Source organism: Gorilla gorilla, chromosome 19 (genome assembly GCF_029281585.2).
Source record: "Gorilla gorilla gorilla isolate KB3781 chromosome 19, NHGRI_mGorGor1-v2.1_pri, whole genome shotgun sequence".
Lineage (NCBI taxonomy): Eukaryota > Metazoa > Chordata > Mammalia > Primates > Hominidae > Gorilla > Gorilla gorilla.
The window spans coordinates 39,781,183-39,787,228 of NC_073243.2; the positions used below are offsets into that span (position 1 = coordinate 39,781,183).

At 43.2% G+C, this 6,046-nt stretch overlaps 1 long non-coding RNA gene across 1 annotated transcript; it reads left to right on the forward strand.

Moving 5' to 3' along the window:
- Window positions 1-815: 815 nt before the first annotated feature.
- Window positions 816-4,442, forward strand: LOC115931300 (uncharacterized). The gene is made up of 3 exons (XR_004067814.3): window positions 816-1,177; window positions 1,790-1,873; window positions 4,093-4,442. It is a non-coding gene; the product is annotated as an uncharacterized lncRNA (long non-coding RNA).
- The last annotated feature ends 1,604 nt before the right edge of the window (window positions 4,443-6,046 follow it).

Genomic DNA, 6,046 nt, shown 5'->3' on the forward strand with positions numbered 1-6,046 from the left:
CTGCGGAGACAGAGGTGACTCAGCTCAGTCACATCCAGGATGCTATAAGGCAAGGAGAAGTTGAGGAAATCCAGACCCTTTCAGTCCATCGTCCAAGGGGAAAATTGCTGCTTGCCCAAGAGCCCACAGCAAGCCACTGTTAGAACAGTGGCCTGGAAGCAGATATTCCAGCACCACACGCCATCATGAAACTGGAGATTGGGGCTCCTTCCCCAGCTTCTCTGCCCCACCTGGGAGCAAGTGCTTGTGTCCAACTATCCTCCAGGACTACTAGTAATGAATGCATACGTAGACGTTCTATGTGCCAGGCACTATTTTAATTGATTCTATTTCTGTCTATCTATTTACTCATCCATCCATCCGTCCATCCTTCCATCCACACCAAGCCTCAGATTGCCCCAATTGAGATAGGTACTATTTTTCTCTATCGTTTATGGATGGAGAAAATCAAGCATTGGGAGGTTAAGAAACTTGCCCCAGATGACAGAGCTAATAAGTGTTGGCCCTGGAATTTGCATGCAGGTCTGGCTCTGGCGTCTGAGTTCCTAACTACAGTTAGCAACACAAAGCACAGCTCTCTAAGACATTCCGTGGTCTGGAGGCTCCCCCTGACCCACACCCCCAGGATCATTTCTGTTCAGGTGGAATTTGGTGAAAAGGCATATAGAGGGCGGCTTTGAAGGAAGGAACTGGAGGGTAGGAGCTGGTAAGAGGCCTCACGCTGCTGACAGGCTGGTGGAGGGAGGCGCTTGGGTACCGTTGCTAGGCAACTGCCTCAGACCTGTGGTCCTCTCAGCACTGGAGCCTTCCTCTTGGGCTCTTCCGTTCTTCCCTAACAATGGCTGAGGACACCAGCACTTCCTCCCTTCTAGCTTGCTCCCTCTGAGTCACTGCCATTCCCAGTCACATGGTGTAAGCAGCTTGGCTTTGCCCCATGACCCCGGTGGGGGCAGATAAGGAGACTCCCGTCATGCTTGAGTCCAGCCTCACTCTCTGGAAAAGTCTGGCCTCCTGCGGCAGCCAAGCATGGCAGGCCTCTGCCAACAGAGGTTAAGCCAAGCATCCTCAGACCATGTCCCAGCTCCAGTTCAGTCTGACCTGCGTGCAGAGATTAGCAGCCAGCTAGTGGAGTGAAAAGGGATCTCCTCAACTTGCTTCCCTTTTGCCTTCCTCAAAGGTATTTGCTTTGTCATTTCTGTCCAAAGATCAACAAACAAAGTGTTGCTGCTGGTGACACATCACAAATTTGCCCCTTGGACTTACCAGGAAGTCCAAAAGGAGGCCAATTAATCTCATTACTCTCCTATACTCCCTGTCTGCTTTAAATGTGATTCATTGAAGGTGAAAGGCTATTTTCACAGCCAACTATAAAAAGCCAAAAAAATGAAATCACTGTGACCCAGCAAAGAGGGTCGGACACTGGAAAGCATCCAACATTCAGAGGACAGGGGCATCTCCCTTCTCTGCCAACAAGCCCACCAGCATTGGCATGAGTCACAGTTCAGTCCCCTCCATGGCAGCCTCCCTTGGCACATTCTTCCTCCCCTAGTGACATAACAGAGGCCCCTCCTTCCCACCACACTGCCCCATTCAGCGCACAGATCATTTAGCCACCTTCTAAAACACTGAATTGTACCACTTTCAGTAAACAGCCTTGCTGGATACCTTTCATGGGCCAGATTCTTGACTTTCATAATTTATGTAAGTGATAGCCAGTGTCATGCTTGAAATCATTCTTTAATAACTTAACATCATTAGGAAACATGCCAATTTTTTTTTTTTTGTACAGGAAGAACTAAGAAGAGGAGGCCAGGAAACAGCTCCTACCTTAAGTGCATCTGATGACAAATGACTCAAATACCACTTTGCAGAGGTAAAGGTGCTAGGCTGAGTCTTTATAACAACTGGACCCAGAAAGGCACTGAGAAACACACAGCTGCTTTCTGTTGAAGACTAAAAGCATCCTTCAGCTACTCTAACATTTTCTCCCAGGCATTTCCAAAAGTGGGGTTCCAATGCTAAGGTCACTGGTGAATACTAAGTATCAAGTCCACTTCCTACTTGTTTCTCTTGAGCACACTCTAGAGTAGAACCCAGAGCTCTCCTTTAGTTCTTCCTGTGGTTCTTTCCCCCAAAGGAAGGGGGAAGATACACAGGTTGAGGAGGCAGAGGACAGGGCACACGAAGCTTTCAGAACTGTAAAAGTCTCCTATGTGACCCTGGAGAAAGCTGTGCATCTAACATGCTGTCCTTTTTCCAGAAACCAGCAAGTATCTGTCTGCCCCTCCCCTAGCCTGGGTTCCCAGATTTGGACACCTGCCCCAAGAGAGATAGGGTCATCTTCAGCATCCAGCCTATGAAGTTCCCAGAGGGAGGGAGCCAGTAGCTCATTACCATTTCATCCTTCTGGTAAAACACCTAGAAGGGCTAGTTTGTCTTGTGAATAAAACATAGAATTCTTTCTTACTTATCTCAGGACCCCAATTCACTTTGCCAAAAGAAAAAAACATTAAGCTGAGTCATGCAAGAAACTGCCTTTCCTTTTGTTCCTAAGCAGAGAGCTACAGTTAAAGGTTAAATATCTCCACAGGTGATAACTCTATGTTCACCTTACCTTATATAAGGTGCCAATTTACTGAGCATGATGAGCATGAGATGAATACATAGTTGACTGTTCCCCTACCTGCTCCTTTGTCTTACAACATGTGGATTAGCATACCCTCCCTCTTTCCCCTCCAGTCTAGTTTTCTGCTTTTAGTATTGAAGCCCCCAAATTCATCTTTGGAGACAGGCACAGACCACAGACTGTTTCTGTGATTTCTGTGTTCTCTTCTTCTGGGCATGTCCTTACTCTTGGCAAAATACACTTCTAAATTGATTGAGACCTGTGTTAGACAATTTTTGGTTTACAAGCCCTGCTTACTCACCCCTCAAGAAGATATCTTGTTGGGCTGGGCTCGGTGGCTCACGCCTGTAATCCCAGCACTTTGGGAGGCCGAGGCAGGTGGATCACGAGGTCAGGAGTTCAAGACTAGCCTGGCCAAGATGATGAAACTCCGTCTCTACTAAAAATACAAAAATTAGCCAGGCATGGTGGTGGGCACCTATAATCCCAGCTACTCAGGAGGCTGAGGCAGAGAACTGCTTGAACCTGAGAGGTGGAGGTTGCAGTGAGCCAAGATTGCACCACTGCACTGTAGCCTGGGCAACAGAGCAAGACTCTGTCTCAAAAAAAAAAAAAAAAAAAAAGAAGAAGAAGAAGATATATTGTTGGGTTTAGTCATCTGTGGCTCTGAGTGGTCACACTGGGTACCTTTCCAATGGGGCTACATAAAAGGGATCTGAACAACTACTGTTCTCAGGAAGAAGAGTGGGAAGTTCTTTAACTTCTAATCCCAGTAGCACTCCCTCTCCCACTCCTTCTATCACATACATGGACAGACACACAGACATACCATGTATGCACAATTATGGATATAACAACTCCATTTGCTTTCCTAAGAAGGGCAAAAATCTTCTTCAATTCATCATCAGACTCTGTTCTCTATCCTCAACTTACATTCTTCAAAGCCATAAATGAGGTATGAAGGAGTGAATAAACTAAAGAGGAAAAAAGGTCTTTTATGTGATGGGATTCAGTATATGCCACCCCAAAATATGACCAGAATATGCCACCCTCAAATATGCTTCTTTGGCATAAGGATTATTTGAAGTGGTTCTTTTGACAAACTGCAGATACAGCAGTAGCTCTGAAAAGTTGTCTTTTTGTAAGAGAAATTTACATTTACAAAAGAAATTCCCATTTTTAAGGGTGCCTCCCTCTCTGCACCAGGAGGAGAAAGACTACTAAATTATCAGAGACTCTTCATCAGTGGAGAAGGCATCCACTTAAATCTGCATAGAAAATCTTACCCTTGGTTTATGGTGCTTTTCCTGGCCATTGCATCTTAATAGGGCCTTTTCCTATACACTCCTTTTTTTGTTTCAGAGAAACAAAATATTTAAGCCTAAAGTCTAATTTGAGATCTACAGGAGGTGTGTGTGTTATTAAACATTTGTTTGCTTTTCTCTTGTTAATCTGTCTTTTATTAGAGGGAGTCCCAGCTAAAAACTCACGTAGAATGGAGGAGAACGTTGTTTTTCCTTCCCACACATGTCTCACACTCACGGCAGAAAGCAAGGAAGAAGGGAAGGGAAAAATAACACTGGAGTAAGTGCTGTTGGAGAACCTTGTTCACAAGTTTCAAGAAGCCTGTCAGGCCCTGGAATTAACCTGTTCCCAAAAGAGATTGGTTGAACTATGTCCCCAGATAAACCCTCAGATTCCCGAATCTCCATATATCACATCCTCAACCGGTAGTGGTGTTTGATCATCTTCTCCAGATATACAGAAGAATCACAGGAGATCTGGCAAGAAGCTGCAACATTTCCTACTATGTCTGGTTTTCTTCTTGGTGTTGATGATGAGGCTTAAGAGCTGATATAAGGAGAAGGAGAATTTCTTTTTGGAGATTAATAAAAATAATATTGAACCATTGCTGCATAACAAGCTGTCTTAACATTTAGTGGGTTTGTTACTGGAAAGGGGTTCCAATCCAGACCCCATGAGAAGGTCTTTGGATCTCATGCAAGAAAGAATTTGGGGCGAGTCCACAGAGTAAAGTGAAAACAAGTTCATTAAGAAAGTAAGGGAATAAAAGAATGGCTACTGAAAGAACAGAGCCACCCCAAGGGCTGCTGGTTGGCTATTTTTATGCTTATTTCTTGATCATATGCTAAACAAGAGGTGGATTATTCAAGAGTTTTCCAGGAAAGGGGCAGGCAATTCCCAGAACTGAGGGTTCCTTCCCTTTTTAGACCACATAAGGTAACTTCCAGACATTGCGATGGCATTTGTAAACTGTCATGGCCCTGGTGGGAGTGTCTTTTCACATGCTAATGCAATATAATTAGTGTATAATGAGCACTGAGGATGACCAGAGGTCGCTTTTGTGGTCATCTTGGTTTTGGCAGGTTTTGGCCAGCTTCTTTTTTTTTCTTTAAAATTAAACTTTATTTATCAAAGCACCGTTAGAACAGTGAAAAGTCACAGCATGGGAGAAGATATTGGCAATATATATTTTTATTTCAATAGTTTGGGGGAAACAGATGGTTTTTGGCTACATAAATAAGTTCTTTAGTGGTGATTTCTGATCGAGATTGTGGTGCACCCATCACCTAAACAGTGTACACTGTACACTCATCCCCCTACCATCCTTCCCCGCAAGTCCTCAAAGTCCATTATATCATTCTTATGCCTTTGTGTCCTCATAGCTTAGCTCCCACTTAAAAGTGAGAACATATGATGTCTGGTTTTCCATTCATGGGTTACTTCACTTAGAATAATGGTCTCCCACTCCATCCAGGTAGCTGCAAATGCCATTATTTTGTTCCTTTTTATGGATAAGTAGTATTCCATAATATATGTATGTGTATGTGTATGATATATATGTCACATTTTCTTTAGCTACTTGTTGGTTGATGGGCATTTAGACTGGTTCCATATTTTTGCAGTTGCGAATTGTGCTGCTATAAACATGTGTGTGCAAGTGTCTTTTTCATATAAAAACTTCCTTTCTTCTGGGTAGATACCCAGTAGTGGGATTGCTGGATCAAATGGTAGTTCTACTTTTAGTTCTTTAAGGAATTTCACATTGTTTTCCATAGTGGTTGTACTCATTTACATTCCTACAAGCAGTGTAAAAGTGTTCCCTTTTCACTACATCCATGCCAACATCTATTATTTTTGATTTTTTAATTATGGTCATTCTTGCATGAGTAAGGTGGTATTTCACTGTGGTTTTGATTTGCATTTTTCTGATAATTAGTGATGATGAGCATTTTTTCATATGTTTGTTGGCTATTTGTACATCTTCTTTTGAGAATTGTCTATTCATGTCCTGAGGCTAATTTTTTATGGTATTATTTGTTTTTTTCTTGCTAATTTGTTTGAGTTCCTTGTAGATTCTGGATATTAGTCCTTTGTTGGATGCATAGTTTGTGAAGA